At 44.3% G+C, this 17,105-nt stretch overlaps 1 long non-coding RNA gene across 1 annotated transcript in view; it reads right to left on the bottom strand.

Annotated features, from left to right (window-relative positions):
* Positions 1-12,822, bottom strand: part of LOC128314590 (uncharacterized) — a 129,850-nt gene extending 117,028 nt beyond the window's left edge. The window contains exons 1-2 of the long non-coding RNA XR_008296417.1: positions 12,602-12,822; positions 11,176-11,253 (exon numbers count right to left, since the gene is read on the bottom strand). This is a non-coding gene — a long non-coding RNA (uncharacterized LOC128314590). The remainder of the gene's footprint in view (positions 1-11,175; positions 11,254-12,601) is intronic.
* Between the last annotated feature and the right edge of the window lie 4,283 nt (positions 12,823-17,105).

Genomic DNA, 17,105 nt, shown 5'->3' with positions numbered 1-17,105 from the left:
CTCTCTCTCAAAATAAATAAATAAACATTTTTTTAAAAATCATAGATTGGGGCAACTGGGTGGCTCAGTCAGTTAAGTGTCCGACTTTGGCTCAAGTCATGATCTCATAGTTAGTGAGTTCGAGCCCCACGTCAGGTTTTCTACTGTCAGCCCAGAGCCCACTTTAGAACCTCTGTCTCCCTCTCTCTCTGTCCCTCCCCCACTCACATTCTATGTGTGTGTGTGTATGTGTGTGTGTCAGTCCGTCTGTCTCTCAAAAATAAATAAACATTTAAAAAAAAATTACAGACCTTACCCCAATACTTTGGAGAGAAACGAAACATGGCTGAGATACTAATATCTGTATATTTCCAGACTGTATTAAATTTCAGAATCCAGGGTGTGAAATAAGACTGTGGACACTTCGCCCAGAATCCTAGAAAACTTCTCAAGCATACAATAATGTAGCCACTTTAGCATATTACAGTTCACACTTGGATCTCACATCCTTCCTCTTACATGCCCTTCAGGAAACTGAGAGGAAGAAGACTCTTGTCAAATTCCCACCAATCTACAGACAGGCAGGCGAAGTTCTGGGAGAAGTAGAGTGATTTGCACTGAGTGTGGAGCCTGCTTAAGATTCTTGCTCTCCCTCTGCCTCTCTCCTCTGTTCACATGCACTCTCTCTCTCCCTAAAAATAAAAATAAAATAAAATAAAAGATGAGAAAAAAATTTAAAGCATTAGACTTTGAGTAAAGCAGATTATCCTTCGAAAAAAAAAAAGAAGTTAGTGCTTTGCCCCAAATCACACAGCCAGTTATTAGTGACGCTGAGGCCTGAACTCAGATCCCTTTGATTCCTCCATGTTACTTATGCCCACGGGTTGCCAAAGATTGGACCCATACGTGACTTGGTGTTTCCATGTAATTATTACTTCTTGTATCTGTTGAAGACCTTGAAGAGTTCAATCCCCTGTACAGCTAAATAACTGGATTTGTTTTTTCTAATGTTACTTTTCATTTTAAGAATCGAGGCCATACCAACGAGCCAATTCAAGAAATGTTTCTCTTCCTCGTTCAAGTCATCAAGACTCTGACCTAAAGAAAAGAGGCATTCATCACATCACACTGGAATATCGTAGCTAACTGTGTTACAGAAGGGCTTGAGAATCTGTGTCTCCATCCCACTTGGTTCCAGGTTCTTTGAAAGCCAGGGCTTGTCTTCGTTGTCTTTGTGTCTTTCTCTCTCCTGTCCTTACCTGCCCAAAGACTAGCACGGTGCCTGGCATATCATAGGGGTTCGATAACGTCTGCCAATGGGAGGAATCTACAGAACTTCACAAAAACAGCTTGTATTTGTGCGATCTCATGGAATGTTTGAGATGATGGACACCTCAATTACCCATACCAGCATTTCTCAAAGTGACTTCCTTGTTTCATAAGTTCCACCAGACTACACAACAAAACAATGTCATGAACAGATATGTTTGTGAAATGCTCCCTCCCCACAAAACTAATGCCATAGAGCTTACCGAGAAGACTCTTTAGAGCATTATTTTCTTCTTTGGAGCAGAGTGACTGTCGGGAGCCAGTGACCTCTGCTGTCACCAAGGAGTCCCACCCTACTGGCCAGGTGGAGACTAGTTCTGTCCACTGCACTGGTAGTATGGTAATGTCTAGCTTTTCCTAGGCTCAGAACTCTTCGGCCCTTGCCCTAAGCAATCCCAACTCTTACCAGTAACTAAAGTGATATTTTGGCCTATCTATGTCAAATTCCTCATTTTTTTTTTCTCCATTTGTGCAGAACATAAAAGGGGGTGAGAAATGCTATTTATTTTTGGTACCCATAAGTTCCAACAGAGAAAATTACCTGAAGTCCTCAGCCGTCAATTGCTTTTCTTTCAAACCCATCTTCCTTCCAAGTGTACCAAAAATATCCTCAGGCCTTCAGAGTAATTATATTTATGATCATTCATTTTTTCATTAGTCTAGAGCAAATATTGTGGGAACCAAAGAAAGACGATGTTCCAAAGTCAACCTCAGGTTTGGAGTTGTGCGAAAGAACCACAGATGGAATTGGAATCAACTGAACCCTGGATACTCTCTCTCAGAAGAGCTCTGCACAGGAACCACATATTATACTGTCTCAATATACAGCCTGAGGAAGTTAGGTGGGCTGGTTCCCAAATCATACCTATGAGACTTTAGCCGCAGAGGCAAGGAACAACGCTCCAGGACCCAAAAGGAGAAAGCAAGATTCAGCAGAGGCATCGACAACCGGGTGGAATATTTGAATGTTGATTCCTAATTCAGACATAATGTCAAATAGTAAAAATGTCCTGACTTAATTAACTGGCTCAAAAAATATTTACCGAGTGCCTGTTATACGCCAAGCACTGCTAGAGGCATTATAGATGCGGCAGCGAGCTCAGAAGACAAAAACCCCTGCCTTCGTTCGTGAAGCTTAAAATCCAATGGAAAGAGATCTGTAATAAAAAATAACTGAGGTATGCAGAATGTGAGAAAGTTGACATCCTGCAAGAAAAATAAAACAGGGAAGGAAGATAGCAAATGCAGGGGTATTGGGTAGGGAGGAGACTGCTATTTTCAATGGGTAACTAGGAGAAACCCAACTGAAAACCTGACATTTGCACACACACGTGAAGGAGATGCCAGTAACTGGATTAGAAAGCATTCTCTAAATCGGGACAAGGAAATACAGATGGCATAAGAAGGGGTATACTTGGCATGTTTGGTAAGTAGAAGGGAGATACCTTAGTCAGCTTGGACGGCCATAACAAAATGTCATAGATGGGGTGCCTTAAACAATAGAAAAAATGTATTTTCCCACAATTTGGGAAGCTGGGAGCCCAAGATCAAGGTGCAGCAGATTTGGTTTCTGGTGAGCTTCCTTCCTGGCTTGCAGACAGCCCCTTCTCACTGTGTCTGCACATGGCCTCTAGGGGCAAGAGCAGAAGCTCTCTGGTGTCTCTTCTTATAAAGACACCAATCCCATCACAAGGGACCTCATCTAAACTAATTACCTCCCGAAACCCTCACCTCCATACACTGTCTCACTGGGAGACTGGGGGTTGAAGCACTTGAATTTTGGAGAATGAAATCTGGCTGCTAGCTGGGAACTAGTCACCTAGAGCTGGAGATGACAGTCACTACAGTCACCCCGTCAAATTGTCCTCAACTTCTTGCCCATCTCACTACATGTTGACTCATAGGGCCTCTGCCCTGAATATACGCAGCTCTCCCCTTCCTCAGTGGCTAGAAAAAATCACAGAACCATGTTCCCTGAACGTATTAATGCCTAGCCCAGTTCCCTGGGCATTACAGTCCACTCTCCCACCCTCCAAGACAACTTTGGCCTATCTTCTCTCCTTTCTCCTCCAAACCCTAACAACTTCCTCCCTCCCTCTTTAGCTTGCTATTTCATGGATAAAATAAAAGCAGTCAGAAGAATATTCATACATATACTCTCTTATCCACCCAAACCATCATTTGCCGTCACAGATGGACTGTGTCAGGCCAGCCTCTCCTCCTGAATCCCAGACCTCATGTTCTAGAGCTCAAGTACATCATTAGCAACTCTTCTTTCTCTCTCCCACTCCATCAAGTTCCCATCTTGATTGGATGGTACCCATCAGCTTTCAAATTCCTCCACAGCCTTCCTTTATCTAATTAAAATAAAACCCTCTTGAATTTACTTTCTTTTCAAGCTTTGACCCCATTTCTCTGCTCACCTTTAGAGCAAAACCCCTGAAAAGAGGTGTCTACCCTCACTCTTTCTAGTTCCACTACCCCTCTTAGCTTGTCCTTTTTGTGACCACTCCCAGTATCTCTTACTTATAATTCATATACAATAAAATTCACTCTTTTTGAAGTACCTTTCTCTGAGTTTTAACATACGGACACAATTGTATAACTGCTACCACATTAAGATATAAAACAGCTCTGTTGCCCCCAAAGATTACCTCGTTCTCTTTTGAGGTCCCATGTACCCCATGCCTAGGGTGGCAACCAGTGACGTGTCCCTTTAGATCTGTCATATAAATCAAGTCATACCATCTGTGGCCTTTTGGGTCTGTCTTCATTGTCTTCAATCCACTTTCACCCCTATGCCTTCTCCAAAGCTATCTTGTTAAAGTGATATCAGTGCCTTTATATCTGATGTTTAAATCTCAGTGCTGATCTCACTTGCTCATCTTCCAGAAACATCTTCCTGGCCTGTCTTCCAGGACTCTACACATGTGTGATTCCTCCTCCTTCACCATTGCTGCCTGCTCATCTCCTCAACTTCTTCATTTTGGAGAGCACTAGACCTCATTCAAAGTTGTTTTTCTCTTCTCTACCTACATCCAGACTCGTAGATTTTTTTTTTCAACGTTTATTTATTTTTGGGACAGAGAGAGACAGAGCATGAACGGGGGAGGGGCAGAGAGAGAAGGAGACACAGAATCGGAAACAGGCTCCAGGCTCTGAGCCATCAGCCCGGAGCCTGACGCGGGGCTCGAACTCACAGACTGCGAGATCGTGACCTGGCTAAAGTCGGACGCTTAACCAACTGTGCCACCCAGGCGCCCCCAGACTCGTAGCTTTAATCTATATTTGATGACACCAAAATTTATATCTCTAGTTTAGACCACTTCTCCAACTCTAGATGACCGATCAACTGCCCACTCAACATGTACCTCTATCTCCTATTTATCTATCCCTCCCTCCATCCATCCATCCATCCATCCATCCATTACCTCCAAGAATTAGCATTTCCATAACTGAGGCCCTGATGTTACCTCTCCCTCTCCACTCCCCACTTCTTTTCCCAGCTTTTTTCTTCTCACCTACTGTCAAGTCCATTCTTCCAGTTTGCAAGCCTTGAATTCATCCCTGACTCCTCTCTTTCTTTCACACACCAGGACCAGTTCTACAGACTTTATCTTCACAATATACCTCTGCATTTTTTAATGACCTTCATATATACTTGAAAATCCTGCTACTAATTTTTAAATGGCCATTCATTTTAATGGGAAAATTATGATGCATTGCATCCCAACCCAAGATACCAAGCAATTTTTACAGATCAAAAAATACCTCGGTGAAAAAACTGAAAAAAAAATAAATTAAAATTAAATTAAAATGTTCATATAAGCAATACAGAGTAATTTGAAAGTAAACAAATATAGTTGTAGATGAAGTGTAAAACAAGGATAGCTTATTGAACTCTTTGTAGGGGGAAATGAAGTCTTGATAGTTTATGGGGAAGGCAGATGAGGTGCTGGGGATCATTCTTTAGGAAGTGCACTCTTAGAAGCACTATTTTATTCATTAATTTTTCAACTTTCCCTTCAACTTACACTTCAGCTTAAAAATAAACTTACAGAATAGAGGAACACTTTTAAGGCAGAATAAAGAATAAATGTTTTAGAAACACTTGTAAATAGAACATGCACACAACCTTTTATGTATGAGCTCTCCATCCCATTCACAACATGGTTTGGGTGTCTGTGGCCATGAACTATAGTTCTAACTTTTCCATATGATCTTCTCTGACTAGAGATTATTGGGTTGAGTACATCACTGAGCATGCCTTTGCCTGAGATGCGATGTAGCAGCATCACTATTTAACACGTGTTTATTTAGTTTGTTTTCAAGTAAAAAAAAAAAAAAGATCAAAAAGAAGGAGTCAAGGGAATTAAGAGCACACTTATCTTGATGAGCACTGAGTAATATATGGAATTGTTGAGTCGCTATATTATACGCCTAAAACACTGTATGTTCATATAATGCTGTATGATAGCTACCACACTGGAATTCAAAGTTTTAAAAAAGGAGTCACGTAAAAAATGGAATTCTTCATCAAGAGCTTTTATGGTAAAAAGTGGTAAGGTGAATAGTCATATTCAAGATGAGACTGAATATCCAGAGTCCAACCCCTTCCCATTGCCTCCTTTGCTGACACCATTATCTCTCACCTGTATTGTTATCATGGTCTCTGCTCAGCATAGTAGATACATCATGTCCTCCACTCTGAACCCTCTGAGGGACCCACCTCACTCAGTACATGCCAATGTCCTTACAGTGAACTGCGAAGCCTACAGGACCTTGCCTCTAACATTTCTATGACTTATTCCAACTCTACCTTCCTCACTCATGCCACCTGGCCCTCCTGGCCTCCTTGTAGCATCTCAAACACACCAAGTACACTTATACCACAGGCCATTTGCATTAACTATTCACTCATTGCTGATATGGTTCATTCCCTCATCTTCTCCCCATCTTTATTCAAATAATACCCCGTAATGAGGACATCTGCTATTATTTGAATGTGTATGTCCCCTCCTACACCACAAATTCATATGTTGAAATTTTAATGCCCATTTTGTGATGGCATTAGGAGGTGGGATTTGGGATTTGGGGAGGTGCTTAGGTCATAAGGGTGGAGTCCTCATAAATGGAATTGGCACTCATAAAACTGACCCCACGGAGTTCCTCAGTCCCTTCTGCCATGTGACGACACAAGAAGTCTGTGAGTAGGAAGAGGACCCTCACCCAACCATGCCGGTACCTTGACCTCAGATCCACAGCCTCCAGAACAGCGAGAAATAAGCTTCTGTTGTTTAGAACATCCTGAATGAACAAAGACAGCATCACTGACCATCCCATGCATAATTTTAGTAACCCCTCACCCCTAATACTCTATCTCCCTTCCCAGCCTCATTCTCCTCTACTGCGGAACTCATTGCCTAATATTCTATAGTATTGATTCAATACTTCCAGCTAGATTGTGAGCTCTTCAGCTTTTGTCTGTCCTGTTACCTGCTATGTTAGTATCAATCAGTGACATTCTCCATCCACAGCTCTGAGGCTCACCGCGCTAATGACATCACGGGCCGGATTGTCCAAGACTCTGACACCTTCCTCTAGAGAAATTGTGTCTTGCTTAGAGCAAATGCTCCTTAGCTCAGTGCCTTCTTCGATCCCATCCATGTTTCCTATCTGCTTCCACTTACGCTGCTTTTCTCTTCCCCGTTTTACCTTTTTTTAATGTTTTCTGGTGAGTTTTGAGGAAAAGGATAGGGGCACAAATGCTCTTTCATCTACTGAATTTAAAGCAGCCATATCTCTATTTTAAAAGTATGTACATGGATTTTACATGGATTTTATATATATATAAATTTATATATATATATATTTATATATATATATTTTTATATATAAGAAGTAATAGGTAAATCTCTGGATATGTGGCTGATTATAATATAATATCGTAGATTGATTTTCAAACTTCGTTATGCATCAGAATTACCTGGAAGCCTCGCTAAAACACAGACTTCTCAACCCACCTCCAAAGTTTCTGATTCAGTAGGCCTGGGATGGGACCTGAGAACTTGAATTTCTGACATATTCCCAGGCGATGCCAGTGCTATTGGTCTGGTGACCATACTTTGAAAAGCACTGTGATAAGAAACTATTTTCATTTTAGCTGTGACTAAAGGACTGAAGGTGGGGAGACACTGTAAAACATTCTAAGATCGGGGCACCTGGGTAGCTCAGTTGTTGAGCATCCAACTTCAGCTCAGGTCATGATCACACGGTTTGTGAGTTCAAGCCCTGCATGGGGATCTGTGCTGACAGCTCAGAGCCTGGAGCCTGCTTCAGATTCTGTGTCTCCCTCTCTGCGCCTCGCCAGCTGTGCTCTGTCTCTCTCTCAAAAATAAATACAAACATTCTAAATTTTTTAACAAAATAAAACATTCTAAGAAAAAAAACATTCTAAGAATTCATAAAATCTTTTAAGAATGATAGCAGGCCTACCATAACCAAAATGAACATGTACAATATTTCAGAGGGGCCAATGTCATGCAGATTCCCAGGCCCTCCTGACTTCCTCAGGATATGGATATAGTCCTGCTTCACGGTGAACCAGCCCTGTAACTCAGAAAAGTCGTGCTTATGGCCTTCATGCCTGTAGAATGACAATCTGAAACCATATGGTCTCAGTATAACTGTATATATAGATGCGTATGTTCATGCACTTTTTCAAACCCTTTTGCTAAATACAAGATTATTTTAAAGCAATTGTGCAACAAGATAGCCAACTAATGAACATAAGACAAGAGCCAGGTAGGTAAACTCGAACACTTCGGGGTAAATGCTCAGATTTTCATGCTTCTCCTCCCCAGTTCTTTGGTTTCCCACCTCTCCATCTAGCTGGATGCCAGAAGAAACTCTACAAAAGTATGAAATCAAGAGAGGAGTATCTGAGCTGTGCATCATCCCTCCTTGCTGGCTCCCGCTCACCTCTGGTTTAAGGGAAGTTCATACTTCCTGGTTTGAGGTCATTTTAATTCTAACCCCTGGCCTCTGCCCTCAGGGCTTCTGCAGAGGAAATATCGGCTGCTCCTCTAAGGTGAGTGCCCCTGGAAGCTCAGCCATCTTCCCCTGCTGGGGGACTCTCTCTCTGTGCTCTTGCTGGTATGGTGGACCCTCTGTCACCACTCACTGCCTTGTCCCTCTGGCTGGGTTCTTTGGGCTTGTCCATCCTGCAGCCTCTTTAACAGAGTGCCAGGCGCAGGTCTCCATGAACTTGTAAATTATCTCATTTCTTGCTACCTTCTTGGTTCCATGCAGGGTCACCTTGGAAAATGTAGATTCCTTCCATGTCACCTGCCCTGTCTGGCTTCTGCCAAACCCCGCTGTTGCTTGACTATGATCACCTTTTCTGTATGTTGGACACTAAAACTTCTCCCTTTGGAACTTCAGAAGCAAGCCCTCTCCCCTTTCAGCTTCTCTCAAGCTATCAGTGAAATGTCCAGCATGTTGCCCAACATGAGTGGCAATCCAGACCGTGAAGACACCAGGTGACACTCAACAAGCCAGCAGCATCTTCCTTCTAGCCGCCCGGCTCTCCCGGCACATTAGCAGAAGCTTCCCCTTCCTGTTTGAAACAAACTTACCTACATATTCCTCCTTGTCTTCTCCGCACAATGGCTAAGGGCAAATAAAGCTCAGATACTCAGACTTGTTTGTTTTTTTTTTTCCAATAAGTAAATGGAAATGTGGGAAAACTTAAAGGAAAAAAAAAAAAAACCTCTTCTCTCTCCATGAAACATAGGCTGACAAGACTCCTATCTGTGTGCTTTAAAAACTCTAGTATGAAACTCAAGATCGAGCAATGAATTCTTTGTTCTAGTTGGTAGCCCAATCTCCCCAAAGCAATGAATGGCATTGATTCATTACACAGAAGGAATTGCTAGGCAACATAGTTTATGGGGAAGGAAAAATATCTTGTTTTAATATTTTTTGAAAATATTATCCCTACTTCTAGCATACTTGAAAAGGGGGAACAGCAAAATCCCAGAGAGACAGAAACAGAAAGTTTTAACTGTGGCTAATGCCAGTGGGGAGGCACAGAAGATAAAGAAAATAGAGAATTAGGAGGGGTGAATATAATGGATGAAAACTCTGGATAGTGGAATCCGGAGGGGAATCTGTACTCTTCTTGCCAAAAACAAACAAATAAACAAACAAACAACAACAAAAACAGAAACCAAGGGTCCCAAAAAATCTCCTCCCCTACAGCGTTACCAGAGTATACCACACCTTGTAGATATGTTAGGATAAAGGACGGTACTAGGGGATGAGAAGCATCTCCCCAAGGAACCCACAGTGCTTGAACAGTGAATGGGTCCAGTCACAGAGAATAAATAATTAAGAAATTTCCAAGATCAGATAGAAGCTTAAAATATGGAAACCTCTGGGGCCAAATGACTCTCTTCCCTCCTGTTGGGCTATGCAATTTATGAATATATGCACACATGCAATGGAAAAGGGACCTCATTGTGGTGGAAGGATTTCATCATCATATCTAGTCCATAAACCCAAAGTTAATTCTGTATTTTCTCAGAACATGTTTCATCTTTTCACACATTCCAGTCTCTTTGGGGCATAGCAGACCCTCTCAGGTGAGACAGCAGGATGTTTCCTGGGCCTCTACAGGCATCACCATAGATATGGAAGTAGCATGATGCATTTGAAACCAAGAAAATTTTCTTACCCACCTTTGAACTTCTAGTGCCCAGTTCGGTGTTCAGGAAACAGCAGGTACTCTGCAAATGCTTGGCAAAAAAAATCACATTATCTGGAAGCTATATAAAAAATAGCCTATCACAGGCTAAAGAAATAAACTCCTAGATTTTGAATATCTGAAGAAATTCCAGGATGCATCTGGAGATATCCAGCCACCTCATTTTAAGGACAAGAAAACTGAGGCCCAGAGAAATTAGAAGACTTGGCCAAGATCTCCCAGGAGAGAAGTGGATAGAATCAGGACTGGAACCCGAGCCTTTGACTCTTATTTCCTTTCTCTTTCTTTCTCTTTCATTTCACTGCTTTAAAATGTAGGTTTCCAGGTGCCTGGGTGGCTCAATAGGTTAAGCAGCCAACTCTTGATTTCAACTCAGGTCATGGTCTCCTGGTTCATGCATTCGAGCCCTGCATCAAGCTCTCCACTGACAGTGTAGAGCCTGCTTGGATTCTCTCTTTCTCTCTCCCTTTCTCTCTGCCCCTCCCTGCCTCTCTCTCTCTCTCAAATAAGTAAATTCATTTAAAACATTAAAATGGAGCTTTCATTATTATTCAGATATGGCCAGGCCAACAGATATGGAGGCAACTGCCATTGAAAAGATAATTTGTCAGGGCAAGAGATCCAAAGAGGAAGGGGCAGGCCATGGCTTGGAGTGGGGGAGTCAGGGAAGTCACACAGGTAAACACCAGGGTGGGTCAGGAGGCAGAGGGAACAGGAAAAAATGGTAAAGAGCCTTTGGTGTGCTTTCCACGGGTAAGACCAGGTAAGGCAGAGTCAGTGGGCTGGGGATTGGCTAATTTGAATCACTTGAGGGGGCTCTGGAGCACAGGGGCTGGCCCTGTTGTCTGATCCCTGGCCCTGGGGGGATAAGGTAGGGGGACAGTGACCCAGAGTGTGAGAGCCGGACAGAGGAGGTAGTAAGAAGTATGAGCTCTGGATCGGTCACTGTGTGTATGTATGAAACGACACTCCCAGCTGAGATGTTTACTGTCTCTAAGAATTAGTTAACCCTGAGGGGGGCAATCCCTCCAGGATCAGCACGGCCTCAGATAGCAAAGCATCAAAATACAGAAATAAAAAGGTGTGCTGAATGTACTCACCACGCTGAGGTCGTAAGTCTTCGCTGCATTAAAAACTCTGCTTGGGCCTTGGTGGGTGTGTCTGCCTTCTCTTCAACACTGTGCAATAAAATAATGAGAAAAGCGGGCTTCCATATGAAGTAAAGGATTCTGGATCCTCAGAGCTATGAAAAATGGCTTTTGGATCACAATCTAGACAATCTTTTTTGATTATTTATCTAAAACTAAAAGCAGGAAATGATTCATTTGATTCCTGCCAATCCTGGCGTATTGCCACTTTCGGCTCAGGAAGAGCCGGCTTCCCTTGGCAGCCCTAACTTGCAGGATGATGAATGAAGTTCTATGTTTGGTGCTAGCTAGAATTTTATAGGGGCTAAAAAAGCAATTTATACATGCTTCGGGAGGTGGCTATATTTTTTCTTTTTTAGATAGCTCTTAGTCACAGCAGGGTACTTAATATACATATATCATATCGAGTGGCCATTTTACAGGAGAAATGAAACTTTGCCCTGTATGTTGATAAACATGTTCTGGGCCTCTACAAGCCTTATGTCTGCTCAGAACCCAGCAAATAGGTATTAGCTGAATTCTGAATTTTCCCAGTTATTGTCACACCTCAAGAACCCATGACCTTCAATGCAATATTAGGGAAAAGAGAAATCGTCAGGCCAACGAAACATTTCCCTGGTTCCAAAAGTCAGTGTTGTTATTCACAAACAGGCGGGGCCAGTCCCCTCCTCTTGGGAATCTCAAGCATGGGTGGAATGGTCTTGCAGGCTAGCCAGTCAGTCGACTAAGTTGTCAAAGGTCAAAGCCAACTGGAAGAAAGTGGCCATGGGCCAAACCACCCACTTACTCTAAGTGATGAGCAATGTAAACACTCACAACCCACCAAGCCTCATCCATACCACTTTTCATTGAGTTTTTGGTTTGTTTTTTCTCATAACTATGTATCTGGTTTGAAACATCTGAGCACTGGTCTTTCTTAGTCAAGCTTCAAGATACTCTCGAGATTATCTTTCCAGTTTACATCAAGGTAAGGGTTTGATTAGCTTCTTCCTTTTGCATTTCTGAATGCACGTCCTTACAGAGCACTCTGAAAGAAGTCTGGATAGGAGGGCTGAGGACCAGCACTGCCATATACTGGCTGAGGGCCTCAGGCGAATGACTTTGCCCCCACCATCCTCCTCTGTAACATAGGAACATAATATTTATCCACTCCTTAGAAAGATTATGTAATAACATGGGGAAGGCTTATGATTATTTTTAGTGAAAATGTAATCTATAAAATATGTATTTAGAGAGGAATTTGAATTTGTGGAAAGGCTGCTGCAAGTTCATTAAAATCCCATCCTTGTCCTGGGCTCTCAACCATACTACATTGTTCAGCCTTTCTCGGGGTTAGTTGTAGCCACATTACTCACTGATTGCTTAGCATAATACTAACCTCCAGTGAAGTTTTAGGTAAATAACTACAAGAGAAACTGGTGTGGCTATTTCTAGGTCTTCCTAGAAAACCTTTCCTTGAAGATCCTCCAGTCCTGTTCCCCCAAGTCAACATTTTTGGAAGCCCTGGGTCAAAGATGGAAGAGCCACAAGATGGCAGGAGCCTGGGCCTCTGAATCATCACTGGGAGAAGAGATTCCCCCAATTGGAAATGTCCACTTGAACTTCGCCTGAGGGAGAAATAAAATTTTATTGTGTCAACCTGTTAATATTTGGAAGTTTCTCTATTACCGCACATAGCAATATGTTAACAAATATACAATAGTCTTTAAAGTGTATATACAAGAAACTATAAAATATAAAGTCAGAGGGGATTTTATCAATGTATTTGGGTGGTAAGACAGCAAGTGTATTTCTATTTTCTTAATCCTCTCCTTATTCTGAATTGTTCAGATCTTCTCTAAGAAATATGCATCGATATTATACTTTCAAAAAGTTACCTAAAGGAAAAAAATAACCTCCCTAATCTGGCCATTGTCTGTGCAAGTATATTCTCATTTCACATTCAGTCAACAAGTGCAACTTGTACATTTACCTGATACCAAGTGCTGTGCTAACAGTTGAGTTACTAAGATTAATAAAATATTACCCCAGTAGGCCTCAAAGAATCCGCAGCATATCAAGGATTACAGCACACAGTGAAAGATCTAGCTACCCTGGGAACACACAAAGGCACTGAACCCAAACCAATGCCGTATAGATAAGACTTTCTAAATGGAGGGATACCTGCGGGAAGCTGTAAACAGAGTAAGGTGCAAAAAGGCATTTAAAAAAAGGCACAGCACTGACAAATAGCATGATGTGTGCCAAATAGGTAGCTATAGATCCCGCCTAAAATTCCAGCCGAAGTTTTAGACCCCCAACTTTTATTTAGTTTTGTTTCTGCAGCGCTTAATACAGTGCCTGGTATATAGTGAGTGCCCCGTAAATATTTGTCGAATAAATAATTAAAAACGGACATTTCTGCCAAGTGGTTATCCAGGCTCTTGCTTACACATCCCTTACAATAGTGAGCATCTTGTGAGGCTTTCCACTCCATTTCCAGACGGCTCTGGCCACAGAAAAGTCGTCCTTGTATTAAGCCAACACAAAACCCCATTGTACCAGGGAGCATATTTACATAAGGGAGCAGGGTCAGTGGCAGTGTGATGGTCTAAAAAGGTGAAGGGTAAAGGGATTGGACGTGGGGGGAAAAATACAGAACAACGGGTCTCCTTCCACTTTGTTCTTACTTAGAAGGATTCCTGCATGCTTCTCACATGAAGCTCTGTCGCGTATTGGGCTTGTGTGTTCAAGCTCGCCAGCACCTGCTAGATGTTCGACCAGCACCTTGCCTACTTGATCTCTTTTCTGCCTTTTCACTGCTTGCTGAGCTCTGCTCACGTGGGAAAATCCACGTCTGATGGATAAGGAAACCAAGACAAAGAAAGACTGAGGTGATCAGTTAGTGATACAGCCAGGATCTGAAGCTCTGTTTTCCTGCCCCAGTCCACGGGCTACCAGACAGCCTTTCCTCCGAGAGCCATTTCGAGCACTGCTCCATGGGAAACTTTGGGCAGATGTCTTTGCACCACGTAGACTCTGCCTGATCACGAGCTGAACTGAGCAAGCTGCAGGCTCTGTGGCTGGTGAAGCTGGTCTTCCTCTGGCCTGCCACTTAGCAAGACAGTCCAGCGCTTTAACTCAAGTGGGAATGACGGAGGAGTTCAGGCTCCACAGCAAGGCCAACCAGAAGGTAATTATGGAAAGGGACATAGTGACAGGGCTCTGGGTGCAAGAGTTCAACTACTGAGAGCCTGGGAGTGCTCTTATTACAAGAGCCACGAGGCAGGGCTTATTCCTGGCAAGGTCAGGAAGCCTCACTTGATGTGGGCTCCTAAAACACCTAGAATTTTGCTGTCGAAAAGCCCGACACTTCTGTTTTCAAGGACTGAGAGCAGAACTGACTGGTCAAGTGGCTCCAGCCGTGAGAGCAGGAGGCAAGTAGTGGCAGGGAGCACGCCGCCATGGGCTGTGGCTCGGGAACCCCCAGTCCCCTAAAGTCCTAGTCCTAAAGCTCACCTTCCCCAGCGTTCCTCCAATGTGCCCTTCCATTTGGCATAAAATCCCACCCTAGTTCACAGCCCGGCAGTACCCGCTGGCTGGGAGAACACGGTCAGAGTTAAGAAACGTGGGGTTGCCAAGACCTTCTGGAAGAAGCAGAGCCCCGGTGTGGGCTGCAACCCCCTGGTCAGTACCTTCCATACCAAGAGTGGAAAGCACAGTGTGTCTGAGAGTGCACAACTCAGCAGTCACAAAAAATGAAAGGGGATCATATTACAATCATGATAAGCCCCCACGCTTGCAGAGGGTGCTTGAGTCCGTGATAACGTCCTCATCCACTGTCTGACTTGCTCTTTCATACATGTGGTGGGCAGAGCAAGTGTTTTCATATCCGTTAGATAGATGTATACACTCAAGCTGAGAAATTAAATAGCATGCATTTTTTATCAATATAATTTTACTTTTACACTACGTTATGGCTTGAATTGTGGCCTTTGAGAAAAGACATTCTGAAATTGGAAGCCCCCAACATCTAGGAATGGGACCTTACGTAGAAATAAGGCCCCAAGGGCACTTGGGTGGCTCGGTCAGTTAAGCGTCCGACTTTGGCTCAGGTCATGATCTCAAGGTTCGTGAGTTCGAGCCCCACATCGGGCTCTGTGCTGACAGCTCAGAGCCTGGAAGCTGCTTTGGATTCTCTCTCTCCCTCTCTCCTTACCCTTCCCCTGCTCACACTCTGTCTCTGTCTCTCTCTCTCTCTCAAAATTAAACATTAAAAAAATAAAAAAAAAAGAAATGGGGTCTTTACCTATATGATTAGTTAAGATGAGGTGAGGTCATACTGGAGTAGGATGGGTGCCTAATCCAATATGACTGGTGTCCTTATAAAATACTGCGATGTGAGGAAACAGATACGCAGGGGAAGCTGGCCCTGCGGAGACAGAGGCAGAGACCAGAGTCATGCCGCCACAGCCAGTGAGTGCCTGCGGCCACCCGAAAGTAAAAGAGGCAACGTGTGACCTTCCCCTAGAGGCTTTGTGGGGAGGCATGGCCCTGTCCTGCCTACACCTTGATTTCAGACCTCTCACATCCGGGACAGAGAGAGAACACGCCGAGGAGTCGGTACCAAGAGGAAGCATCATCAACACCATCAAATATCACGTCTTTAACGGGAGAAGACAAAAAACTGAAAATCTGACCTTTGGGTCGGGTGATTAGGGGTCTGACAACGACCTTTGCAAGGCGACTCGCAGTGGAGTAAGAGAAGCGCCTGCCTCCTTGGAAGCGAGTGGGGCGAACGAAACGTGAAGCGGGAGAGCCACCCAGTGACTGCTGACTCCTTTCCAGAAGGCTCCCTGTGGAAAGAGGCAGGGTGACGAAAAGGAAAGTGGGGAGACAAGGTGGAGAGGCATGTAGGTAATGACAGAAGTGCACACGCAGTCGGAGGGTGAAGCCATCGGTGCACTGCGATGAAGTGAGGTCCGGGAGGGGAGGCTTTCGGCGCAGCACCCGGGGGGTATGGGTGAGGGTGGTCTCCAGAGGGGAGGCAGGGTCAGGACCAGCCTGTGAGCCTGTAACCTCTGCAGTTCAGAAGGACCCTGCGCTTTGTTTCAAGCTCTGTGCTTGCGGTCTTCAAATCCCTACCAATGGCATCCTTGATTTTCTGTTTCGCAAGGGGAGCATGTTCTGGGGGCACGGAGCCCTCACCTCCCTGGGATGGACCCTGAGCCGCCCACTGGGGTCCCAGGTGCCTCCAGGCCTGTCCCCATGCATCCCCCATGCACATTCGCCTGCCGCACAAGGTGGAGAGCTGGTTGTGTTGGTAGGGAGTCCACATTTGCCATCACCTTCTCATCCCAGGGCAGCGGCCAGCTCTGACCCAGGCCAGCAGCACCAGGCTTTGCCCGGTGGACGACACAGTGAGGGCCCCTCGTCCACCCCGACCAGGCATTAAGTGAGTTCCACCGTGGAGCTTACCGTCACTTGGGGGTCAGCTGTCCACTGTGACACCTGTCCGCGGGCCAGAGGAAGGGGACGGAGACTGACTACCCTGCCTGGATTTTCATTTTGCCCTGTGTCTTGCGAAGCCCGTCGCCAGCCCTGGGTGAAGGCAGGAAGGAAGAACATTTTTATCCTAGGATTCGAAAGACAGAAGCCTCGGTGGCCATGGTCTGCATGACGAGAAATGCCCACCTGCCAGCCTCTCTGGTCTCTCAGGTACAAAACCAGGACGATGGCTGCAGCAGGGTGTTGGGTGGAAACAGGGTCCCCAAGCTGAGTGAGGACTCGAGGTGAGGGATCCAGGCACAGGTGAAGCGGCCACACCTCCCCCAGGCCTTCGTTGGAGCGTCAATTCCTGAAAGAACAGAAAAAAAGGCTACTTTAGGGGAAAACAAATAAAT

This window comes from Acinonyx jubatus, chromosome B1, assembly GCF_027475565.1.
Source record: "Acinonyx jubatus isolate Ajub_Pintada_27869175 chromosome B1, VMU_Ajub_asm_v1.0, whole genome shotgun sequence".
Lineage (NCBI taxonomy): Eukaryota > Metazoa > Chordata > Mammalia > Carnivora > Felidae > Acinonyx > Acinonyx jubatus.
Note: the sequence above shows the minus strand (reverse complement) of the source record. Positions and strands in the feature narration are given on the sequence as shown.